We start from the raw sequence: 12,964 nt of genomic DNA on the forward strand, positions 1-12,964 counted from the left end.
AAAATAATCGTGGTTGCCTGACCGCAAAGATTGCCGTTAAACAAATTTAGTGCGTCTACACATACATAGTTATTTCCACATCGTACTTAAAGTAAATTGTGTTGTTGGTTATTTTGTTTGCTTTTAAGGTAGCTATTGGTCGCATTCGCTGTGACCTGTTGTTTTATTGAGCGGAAGAAACCGATATTGAAAATCAATGAGTCGAAACAAGTTTTAAAATAACAGAAATAACATTTATGTTTGAGAGAAAATATTCTTATATGGTTTATGTACAACACAAACACACACAAATATCATTAAATGCTTTAAAAATAACGCAGTGAAATGAAAGAATTTATGTTCTTGGCATTTTCATTATTACTCGCCATTTTGTGGATTTGTAGGCTATTGACATCTCATTTTTATGGAACTAGCTGCGGGATGATTGAAACGAGAGTAGAATTGTACTCATAACTTGGCCGAAAACTTACACAATTTATATTTTGAGTTTATATATATATATTAAAAAAAAGTATAAGTCTAAAAATTTTGCTTTTTTTAATCTGAAAATGGACATTTTGACACATTTATGATGAAAAATAATTTTAAATGAAATTTTGTGGATAGCTTCTCAGTTTAGCGATTTGTTGTTTCCAATCCAACCAATGCGTTCGGGATTTTGTGTCAAAAAACCTTTTGCAGATTATGAAATTTGCTCATTGTTATATAAGTTAATTGAAAAAATGTCCAAATGAAGCCGTTACCAATATAAAAAATGCCTCAAAACCAATTAAAAATAGTGATCTATTTCGAGGTTCCCAATTAAAAAAAACATTAGCTTATTTTTCGAGATTATCTTTTTCAAATGTTATCCTTTGAGTTCAACTTTCGATGACTGGTTTGGGCAAGTACCACACGTGATGTTTTGCTCAAAGATCTGAATTGAAGTGGGATTGTCTACACATACTTTATACTTTACATATCCTCAAAGTAAAAAGTCTAACGGTCTGATATCATAAGATCTTGGTGACCAATCAACCGGCCCAATAGTGAAATTATTTGCTCACCGAAGTGTTCTCTCAATAAATCCATTGATTGATACGATGTGGGGGAAGTAGCGCCGAGTTGTTGAAATCAAATATTGCCAAGATCACGAGCTTCTATTAAAGACATCAAATAGTCGGTTATCATGGTGCGATTACGGTCCCCATTAACGGTTACGTTCTCCCCGGCTTCACTTTTTAAACAATATGGACCGTTGATTCCACCGGCCCACAAACCACACCAAACCATAGCTTTTTTAGAATTACAGCTCTTGAAACGCTTTATGTTGATCTCCATCTCAAATGGGTCAATTTGGCTTGTTAATAAACTCATAGAGAGAAATGGACCTCAACACTGAACAAAATTTGACTCGAAAACGTCGGATGTTCTTTAAACTTTTCAAGAGCCCACAGAATGAAGCGATGTCGCTTAGGAAGTTCCAGCGGCTGCTCAGATGAGCAAACTTAACGATAAAAATCAAGTTATTATAAGGAAACTTTTATGTTGGAAAAGGGTATTATAACTTCGTTGCAAACGCATTTAACGTTTTTTCTTCGTTTGTTTTTTTATTTTTATTTTTTTTTTCTGTCTTTCATTATTTCATAGCCTTTTCCAGTGCGTTGGCAATTATTGCACACATTCATTTCAATGGACAGACATCTCATCCTCGCTGGCTATAAATAAACGCTCCCGCATGATTTGTTATATGTTTTTGCGCTCATTCAACTCTGGCTCTGTGCTACTCATTTTTCTTATTAGAATTTTTGCTACAATTTTTCATTGTTTCCATGGTTAATTATTTATTAATGCACATAGCGCGTGTGGAAGCGTGGAATTATTGAAAATCTGTTGACGCGTCGCTTTAATGGCCGCGCTGACGTTGACAGCCAAAGGAGCATTGTAGGCAGCAGCAGAAGAAGAGAAGCACATGAGACATAAATCACCGTGTAACAACAGCGAAATCAGGCACAAAGTACAATATTTAATTGCAGCTATATGAGCTCGTATGCAATGTAATGACAAGCGTTGCTCGCACACATACACACATGCACATGTGAAGAGTTGGTTTCCGCCCATTACTTTTGCACTTTTATTGCGCTTTTCGCATTTATGTCTTTCTGCTAGCCTTCGGCAATTTCGTTTGTTTATTTAGCTGTTGATTATTGAGATGTCCTATAAGTCATATGCATAAACAAACACCTACATGCCGACGCTATGCTTTTGCCCCCACACACATGCGTACAATCGGTGGTCTTCTTGCAATTTATTGCCTTCCATAAAGTGAATCATAAAAGCGCCGACAATAAGTGGCAGTGTTCATAAATCGTTCAGCGCGGATTATTAAGGATACAACCTTAAATCTACTGCACAAAAATATATGCAAACTTGTATGTACATACATATGTGTTTATGAATTCCGCTATGCACATTGGGAAATGTAAGGCACTTCGAGTTGCAAACACTCATATCCACGCGACCTACTACTGTTTCTACATACGCGTAGCGCAGCGGGCCTGAGCAGTAAGTACATTGGTGCTCACACACTCCTATCCATATAGCGTTCATATGTGTGGGTGTGTGTTGTGCGCCCACTGGGGCGTATAAGTACTCTTGTGACTTAGTGTCAGCACTCGTGTTGCTTTCAAGTGCCAGTGAAAGTACATGCAAGCATAAATATATATTTTGCTACAATTATATACATATATACATACGTATGTACTATGTATGTTTATCTGGGTGCACGCAACGCGCCACATTCGCTCGTGTTTTCGACATTACTTGCTCGTATTGTTGCGTTTGCGTGTGTTACGCGTCCTGCTGTCAACCATAGATTTGGAACTTTGTTGTCTAAATTATGCCATCTAACGGCGTTGTGTTGACTCGTGGAAGCCATAAATTTACGATTTTTATGTGTTTAAAATTATGTCAAATGCGTTTGCTTCGTACTTTGGAGCAATCTGTTACCGTTCACACACTCATCAAAATATTCGTACTTGAGGCTAAATTATGACTTTATTATATGCATGTAAATATATTATATAAATATTGCTTAGAGTACTGTTAATGACAGCTAAAAGCGATAATTTGTGTTTTTAATATTATTTTATCGTCGTATAATAATATTAGAATTACCATTGTTGCTTAGAGTTCAAATTTGTATGGTTTACATTTCTGCCAATTCTTGGTTAAGTATTGTAACTTGTGGCAACGCTCATTTGATTTTTAAATGTTTCCTCTGGAAATAATGGTGTGAAAAAAACATTTTAAATGTTTCTATTGCTGTTGTTGTTGTTGTTGATATCAGTGAATATTTAACAAATTAAGATATACTACTTTACTTGACGTATCTAAGAGTGTTCTTGAACCGTGAAGAGTGACTGTGAAATTTCGATTCGGAACGACTGGGCGCATTTTACGACGTTATCGCGCCATGGCAACCGACTATTTGATGCCTGAAATTAAAGCCCGTGATCTTGGGCGATATTTGGCTTCAACAAAACGGCGTCATTTTCCACACATCGTATGAATCAACAGATTTATTGAGAGAACACTTCGGTGAGCAGATAATTTCACGTTTTGGGGCCGTCGAACGGCCACCAAGATCATAGGGATATGATAAAGTCCAAAGTCTATGCGGACAAACCCGTTTCGATTCACACCTTGGAGCGAAACATCACGCTTGTTATTCGCCAGTTAACAGTCGAACTAGTCATCGAAAATTGGGCTCAACCGATGGACCATATAAGGCGTAGCCACGGTCAATATTTGAAAGAGATAATCTTTAAAAAATAAATGCCAAAGAATTTTCTTTCAAATGATAATAAACATTTTAAGTTTCTTGGTTTTTTCTTTAATAAAGTAGGGAACTTAGAAATGGATCATAGAGCTTTGAGAAATTTTTTTGTTAAGGAAAACCCGCTTTTATATTAAATGGAGCGACTGATACAAAAAAATGGTGAATGGTGAGCCTTACCCAGGTCTGAGGCAATCCAAGCCGAAACAAATATTAAAAAATGAGGTCTTTGCTTGCCTACATACATCGTCTTCATTAAAGCACAAATACACTATGATAAAAAGTTCATTTTCATTTCGCTAATAATCATTTTCGTACAGAGTCATTTGTCCAAAAAATATTCAAATAGTATTACCCAATTGCGGATAGCTCAAGTTGTATAATAAGAAAATTGTCTGATTGAGAAGATTGTGTTTATATTACATTTTATTATTTACTGTCATTGTTATTACTTTTTAAATGTGTGTAGTGTTTCTTTTTCAACTTAGTACAAATTTTGTCTGTCAATATTTTCTATGATTTTCCTTCTCTCTCAGTGTACCTCATATGAATTTATATATCTATACAATGCATTCTAAGCGTTTTGTAGTTTTGTATGTATTTATTGTATGACTTTCTAAGTAGCATTGTCCAGACATGAAACTACAAATATTTTCTCGTCTAACACAACAACCATGCACACATACGAAATTATATAGGAAAACATACAGCTATGGACAGAGATTTAGCGCACTTTCTTAATGTGAAATATAATACTTAATAATGTTATATTTAAAGAAAGTAGAATCGTTATAATGTAAAAAAAAGTATTTATTACTTCACTAAAAACTAAAATAGTCCAAAATTTCTTAGTTTTTATAATAAAAATACAACGTTTTGTTCAGTTTACATTATTAAGTCAAAATTGGCTTGGACAAGTATTTAGCGCACTTTAAAAGATCAGTACGGAAAAATAAATATTATTAACACGTGGCGTGAAATTTCTCTGATATTATATGTAACTTGGTTAATACTTAGTGGAATAACCGTTATTCGTTATCACCGCTTCACATCTGCGTGGCAAGCTCTCTATTAACCTTTGGCATCTGTCCAAAGGAATAGAGTTCCACGCTTCCTGTACTCCTGCCCAAAGCTCGTCGCAATTTTTAAATTTTCTTTGCCCAACTTTTTCTTTGACATCATTCCACAAGTTCTCGATCGGGTTTAGATCAGGACTTTGCGCTGGCCAATCGAGAAGTGGAATTTTTTCTTGCGCAAGCCAGTTTTTTACCACATTTGCTGTATGTTTGGGATCGTTGTCGTGCATAAAGATCCAGTTTACAGGCATAATATCATAGGAATATGGCTCCATTGTATTCCTCAGTATATTAAGGTATGTAAATTTATCCATATTCCCTTCAATCTTTACTAGGGGTCCAACTCCACGCCATGAAAACGATCCCCATACTTTTAAATTTCCTCCCCCATGCTTTACGGTCTTTTTGGTGTACCTTGGATTGACTGCTTGGTTTTTTTCACGATGTACAAATGTTTTACCATCAGGACCAATACGGTTTATTTTAGTTTCGTCCGTAAAAAGTATCCTTTTCCAAAAATTTAAATCTTTTGATCTATGGCTATGAGCGAATAACAAACGCGCTTTAACATTTTTTTTCGACAATAGCGGTTTTTTTCTGCTCACACGTCCATACAAATTATTTTCATTTAAACGTCTTCGTACTAGTCTACTTGACACATTTAAGTCCAATTCGGCATTGACTTCGGCCATAATCGCGCGTGAGGATTTGAAAGGATCAGCTTTACACTTTCTAAGAATTATTTTATCCTCGCGGGGGGTTGTTTTGCGAGGTGGAGCCTTACGAACTTTGTTTTGTTTCAACAAATTTGGATCACTCTTAACATTTTTGATGGCATTGTACACCATTTTTCTTGAACATTTTACTATTTGAGCAATTTTTACTTGATTTGTACCGTTTTTGTAAAGGTCCCAAATAATTTTTCTTTTTTCAATCGAACAGTATTTCCCTCTAGCCATTTTATTAAAATTTGTAATATTACTAAAACTATTGAATACAAATTTACAACTGAGATTAATTCTTTGTTGGACCAAACACAACTAATGACCGAATACTATAAGTGCGCTAAATCATTGTCCAACGAATTTATGAGGAAATGTAACAAAAACAAATTAACGGTATCTGAGGGGTAATGATAACGGTTATTTTCCACGCATTTAAAGAGGCGACAGAAGCAGTATTGATCTACTAATAACAAATTCATGAAAATATCGCTCTCTTAAAAGTAACGGTAATATTTCTAATTCTGAATGCAAGTGCGCTAAATCTCTGTCCATAGCTGTATGTCAGGTGGTGTTGTCGAGTATTTATTGACGAACTTACATTTGAAAGGATTGGAAGCAATTGCCCTGGGTTATTTACCTCGCGTGCACCTTCCCACATCCCTTTGACTGCGTAGGTTTTGTCTCTTCCGTTGCATAGTTGTATACACACAGGAATGTATTTTATTGACTACGAATTCCGGCTGTGATGGGCACACACTTTATTGATCATATTGACTTTCGCTAAGAGAATTTATGGAGTACGCAATGAACGCAACGTTGCATACGAAATGAAGTAGTGCCTAGTAGTAAAAGGATAAACATATTAAAAAAAAATAGAAAAATTAATTAAAATAATTATTTAATATATACCATATTATTTCTACTTAACCTCCAAGCTGCTGGTTGAATTCAGATTTAACAGAATGCAAGAGGTGGCCCTAGATTTGGAAAGCTCTCGATTTAGTCAAAAATGCTAACACGAATTAGGGCAGTACATATATATCATTCATAACAACATGTGTATATCTACATATTTTAATCGTGCCAACTGTTATTTATTCAAATAAAAAAGTCTACAAGGCATTTCCCCTCTTCAATATGTCTCTCTACTCATTCGTGAAGGAATATAATGATATGAGCAATTATATGAACTAGTTTTGTGCATAAAAAATCAATTTATTGTAGATGATGAACGTGCATTTAAGTAATTTCAATTGTGAACCCCGATAAATGCTCTATGTGCCTGCCCTCCTCTTCTAATTTACTTATTAACGTGAGAACTTTGACAGTTTGTTTTTCATTAACCTACTCTGCTGACCAAATCATCATTAGCGGGTTTCACCTTGGCAAAGGTTTCCATAGTCAAAACAAAAAAGAACAAAGTTCAAGTAACCAAGTCTCTGACAAAATCGGATTTATGAAGTGGTTAAGAAACAACTTTTACATATGTATACGTATGTATATACTTACATACCAAGAATAACAGGTATCTAATTGCCAAATAACCCGGGGATTTGTCTTTCTGAAAACACTTGAAGCATTTCATGTAACTCAAAGAGCCAGTGTTAACAATCACCCCGAGAATTATGTGTGTCATTAAGGAGACTTACGGTCAAGTAATGCCTTACTGCACACCACACCGCTCACGACAAGAGCGGGCAGCGTATTAACGCCACAACAAATCAATTGTTTTACCAAGTGCTTAAGATACCTAAATTTATATTATACATGTATGAAGGAAAGTACATACATAATTATGTATAAATATGTGTGGGCCTGCATTATTATTTATTATATCGAGTAGTGGCCTAAAGCTCCTTGCTGCCAGCCGATTGTCTACCCTTCGAGTTCGTGTCACAAATATTGATTAAGTAACATTTTTTTTAGTTTATTCCAAGCGACGAACTCGGAAATGCAGGTAGACGAGTGACTACAAATTACATGCAAACCTACGCATATACAAACACATAAGTACTAGTGAGAGTGTGTGTGTGTTAAAAACACAAGGGTTGTAGCACTACAGACCCGGTAATTGCTGGTGGAATGCGGGGCAAAATAACGGGACAAAGTAGCGGTAGTAGTGGCAATTGGTAGTAAAAAATATTGTGTCTTCAATTCTCTGAATAATAGAGCACAAAATAGAGGACAGATAAACAATGTCAAACTATATTAAAGTGACGGAAGTCAGCGGAAGCTAGAACTAAGACGGCAGCGCGCAAGTGACAAGTTAAAATGCTGAAATTCGGAGTGATGGACAGCAGGTGGAAGTGCAGGGCATGGTCAATGAGTACTAAACAGGCGGCATTTAACAATTCTGACAACTTAAATTGATTACGAATTTAATTTGAATGGCACAAAAAATTTCAATTTAAATGGCAAACGAAATTGTTTTCGAAACTACTTTTGCGTTTGATTTGTCGAACTTTATGTGCTCGCGGCAGGTGTTTGTGGCATTCAATATCGTACCATATATTTTTTTTCTACAGTTATCGTCAGTGCTGTTATACTGGTAATAAATATTTCATTTTTAATCGAATTTCACAGTTATCTCTACTTTGTTGTGCGCATTTCTGTGTTCACCGACATTTTCTGTGTGTGTTTGTGTATTTGTGACAGGAATTCAAATCATTTAGTGAATTTTGTTAATTTGGTATTTTTGTTATGCGAATGTTAAATTGGCTACCGTTAGACTGTACACAGCTACAAAGTTCGCATTGAGCAACAAAAAATTTATCCAACGACTTTTTCACAGCAAACGCTTCAGGGGGGTAGGTGGCTTTGAATAAAGCGAAATCGTTTTAAAGCCTTAGAGGCTAATTATTTGTTTGTTGACATTTTCAACCAATTAAACAAAGGATTAGTATTGTTATGTGTTGTGTTGCAAACACAAATCACGGTTTTATAAAAATTAGGAAATATAGAGAATTCAGTTTTCATTAAAATTTAATTTAATAATTTTAAAATAATTTTGTAGCGATTTGGAGAAAGAATGATTGATAATAATATTATTTAGTTTATGTTTAACTCAATTTCAGCCACGCTTCCGAAATCCAAATAATGTTTTAATTTTTGTGATCATATTTTTCTATTAATTTCAATTTAATTAATACTCCGCTGTGCCAGCAAAATAGATATTTCAATTGAGTATCGTTAAAATTCGGTATAAGTTACAGAGATGATTATAATTTAATTAAATTCATGTTATAATAGTATGAAATATGTACACTTTCGGCATTTTTAATTAATTATGCGCCTAAATGTAGTCAAGGTTTAGAAAATTAACGAAAAATATAAAAAAAAAATTATTTTGCTTTCTAGTGCGGCTTTCTTTGCTCGATAAAAATATGTCCTCATTATATAGCTTCATCTACACCTTGTACAAATTTTTCAATAAACATAGTTAAAGGATGATCCATTTCGAGGTGCCCTACTTAAAAGAAACACAAAAACTTCAAATTTAATGAAGAATGCTTTATCATTCGAAAGAACATTTTTTGACATTTATTTATTAAAGTTTATCTCTTTCAAATGTTTGCTGCGGCTATGTCTCAGACGGTCAATCCGTTGAGTCCAATTTTCGACAACTCTTTCGACCATTTCGACTGGTAACTGCCGAATGACACGCGTGATGTTTTGCTCCAAGGCCTGAATCGAAGAGGGATTATCCGCACAGACTTGGATTTTGCATATCCTTATAAAAAAAGTCTAACGGTGTGATATCGCACGATCTTGGCGACCAATCGACCAGCGCAAAAGTGAAATTATCTGCTCAACAAAGTGTTCTCTCAATTAATTCATTGACTGATGATATGTGTGGAAAGTCGCGCCGTCTTATTGGAACCAAATGTCACCGAGATCACGGGTTTCAATTTCAAGCATCAAATAGTCGATTATCATGGCGTGATAACGGTCGCCATTAACGGCTACGTTCTCAATGGCATCATTTTTGAACAAAATATGGATCAATGATTCCACAGGCCCACAAAACACACGAAACCGTTGTTTTTTCTGGATGAAATGACAGCTCTCAAATGTGGCAGTTTTACTTATTTATATACCCGTTGAGCCAGAAATGGACCTCATCGTTGAACAAAATTTGGCCAAATTTGGAAATCTTCGGATCAACTTGGAACTTTTCAAGAGATCATGGAGCGAAGCGATGTCGCTTGGGAAGGTCGAGTGGCTTTAGTTTTTGCACAAGCAGTATTTTGTACGCTTTCAATTTAAGATCTCGACATAAAATCCTCCAAGTCATTCCATACGTCAATCCGAATTTCTGCGAACGGCGCCGAATCAACCATCCAAGGTGTTCATGTACACTCTCAGCTTTTACTTTACAGTGAGCCGATTATGTTGACCACAAGTTGAGCGAAGTACGCGAAACACTTTCCTTACAGTACAGGACTTTTCGTATTAAAGTTGAAGAATTTGTAAAAGTTGTTCAAGCGATATTCTTTCCGTGACGAAATGCCAAAAATGAAGAAAGTGATAAAATGGCAAAGCTTGATACGACTAACGCGAGATCTGTCAAAAAACGGTTTTTGAAAAAAGTACCTCTACTTGGATCACCCTTTATTAGTAGCAAAAAGTTCAAAAGGAGAAAAAACCTCTAAATATTTTTATAATATTTGTTTTTGAAAATAGACCTCTTTCATGTTTTCTACTCCACCTCAGTGAATAGGCGTTCTTTAGTCAAACTAGTACCCTTAGCAGTCGAAGAGCTAGAGTTGGTAGCGCCTCAAAAGTTTCTTGCGGAACTTCATTCTAGATACTGTGGCTAAACATAAACTTATTCAGAACCGCCCTCGACATAGCAAACTTATCACGTGTATGCAAAGAGTTTCCACATGACTCTATCCACCTCTTTGTATGCACTATTAAACCAACTCGCCTATCATCCTTTTTCGTATGGTTCTACCCGATCGAAAAAAAAACAACTTTCCAGGACCTCCCGTTAAGTGAGTGTCTTATTTTAATTCTCACGCAACATTTGAAGTAGAGTTTTTGATTCATTTTCCCCCACTCCTTACTTATTGAACAAACCTCGTTTGCCTTGCGACGAAAGTATAATTTTAGATAATTTAGCTGAAGTGTTATATTTTTATTGCTGTTACGAATTATGTTAGAATCCCTGTTAAACTTAAACGAAAACTATAATTTCAAATTTTAATTATGCTTGCTACGCAAACGTAAAACCCCAGAGATGCTCCGAATTTTACAACCCAATGGGAATGTGGCAACAACCACTACAGCATTTCGCAAATTCCAAATGCGGTTTGATGAAATTCGTAGCGTAAAGTTTTGGGACACAAATTTGCATAGCAATTTATGGAATTTCAATAAGAGCACAGGCATACATACATAAATAGGAGCGAACCACACACAGTTGGAAGGAGCTTATGCATGAAGGGAGTACTTTCGACTCGACTGCTCATTAGCTTGAATGCTCGCGGTTGCCAACAACATTGCGTTACATACAACAAGTCCCTTTACCGCCGACAGCAATTCAGTGTGCCTAACGGGTCAATTGAAAAGTTCCAGGCCTGACATGTAGATGACGCTACTATTAATAAAGGCATATGATTTGTAGTTAGAACTAACGTTCAAAAGCGGGTTAAAAAATTTGACAGTTGTCGGGTCATTCGTTTGCGAATTATATCATATTAAGTGAAAGAACTTTTGTTGTTGTAAAAAAGTGTATAAGGTATTGTTTTTTGAAGGAAAAAATACAGTTGAAGCAAAAACTTGGCTTGATGACGAGTTTTCGGGCATTTGGGAATGAGAAAGCTCTGAGCAAAGTGTTTCACTTTTGAGCTCCCTTTTGACCAAAAATACCTACCAGTTGATGATCGGAGTAGTGTTTGGGCATGTAAAATCATAATTGAACCGAGTTTTTGCGCGGATATGTCACAAAGGGCGAAAGATGGCTCTATCATTGCACTCCTAAGTCCAATCGACAGTCAGCCGAGTGGATGAAGAGTGATCGCCGCAACTGAGCGGCCACACGATTGGTATAGATGCCAGGCCACAGCGGAGTCCCAAGAAACTGTAAAGCTGATGAGCTAGCAAGAAAAGGCAACATAGTATCGCTATTAATAGAATGGAAGCGGGTCGGTACTACCGTATCCTCTTTTGTTTTACTACTAGATGGCTGGGCTTCCCGGAAGTTCGGCCAGCGCTGGGCCACCATCGGTACATGCGCTGTCGCTGAAGTCTTTTGACCAAAGATCGAACGCAAGAGATCTGGTGATCTCTTTATCCCCAGTAAGGATAGTATCTCCCTAGTTTGGGACTTTTAACAGGCATTGCTCCATTGGCGTCCACGCAATAAGCCCGAGAATCCTACCAGACGCTATCTGCAGATGCTGTATGGAAGAATATGAAGTGAAAACAAGTCAACACTTCCTTCTCGACTGTTCCGCATTTGGGAGTTGAAGACTTAAACACTTGGAAGCGCATGCCTTCATCCATCCCACCGAGTTGGCGGGAGTAAAGAACAAATCTATACTAGAATCATACTACAAAAGTGGTATCTAAACATTGGAGGCTCGCTATAATCAGTTTATCGGCCTAACGTTGTTCCTGTTAAATAAAAAAAAAAACATGAATTTTACCAAAAAAATTTGATCTCCTATGTTAGGCCGGGGACTTTTCAATCAACCTGTTATTTAAGTGTTTAAAAAATGCGAAACTTTTAAATATAAAATCAATTTGCAAACAATTCGGCGAATTCTCCCCTTCAATTATGTGCGTAACAAATTTTAATTCAATTTAGCTGAATTCGCTTTAGAGCACTAAACTGAGTTTCATGCTATCCATTATATTTTAACGATTTAAAAGTCCGTCGGGTCACTTATTCTATGTGTGTGTATGTGTGTGGCAACGTACGTGCAACACTTGGCGTGGCCGTGTCGAATAGCAAGTGGCGAGCGCTAGTCTCTAGTGACTGCTCTGCTAGCCACATTCTGATTATTTTACTATTCTGGCCGCTCGCTGCCGACTGCCGACTAGCAACTTTCATACATTTTGGATGACCATTTCCTGAGTAACGCCGAGCACTGACAACCATTTTTGTTTTATTCCTTAATTCCTTTTTTCAGTTTTGGCTTCACAATTCCATTAATGACACACTCACACACAGAGACACACACGAAACTCGAGCATGAGACGGCATTTTAGTTGTTGCTAACACAACTGTTGGTTGGTTTGGTAAATTACTATATTTTATTGTTGTTGTTGTATCATAGTTTAATGTTATTTGAGCTTAAATTTATACACGTATGCTTTATATTTCAAAAATATATTTA

The 12,964-nt window shown here is 36.2% G+C and overlaps 1 protein-coding gene across 8 annotated transcripts in view; it reads right to left on the reverse strand.

Annotated features, from left to right (window-relative positions):
• Positions 1–12,964, reverse strand: part of LOC105222846 (uncharacterized) — an 80,796-nt gene that overhangs the window by 66,891 nt on the left and 941 nt on the right. The window lies entirely within an intron of this gene.

Source organism: Bactrocera dorsalis, chromosome 3, assembly GCF_023373825.1.
Source record: "Bactrocera dorsalis isolate Fly_Bdor chromosome 3, ASM2337382v1, whole genome shotgun sequence".
Taxonomy (NCBI): Eukaryota; Metazoa; Arthropoda; class Insecta; order Diptera; family Tephritidae; genus Bactrocera; species Bactrocera dorsalis.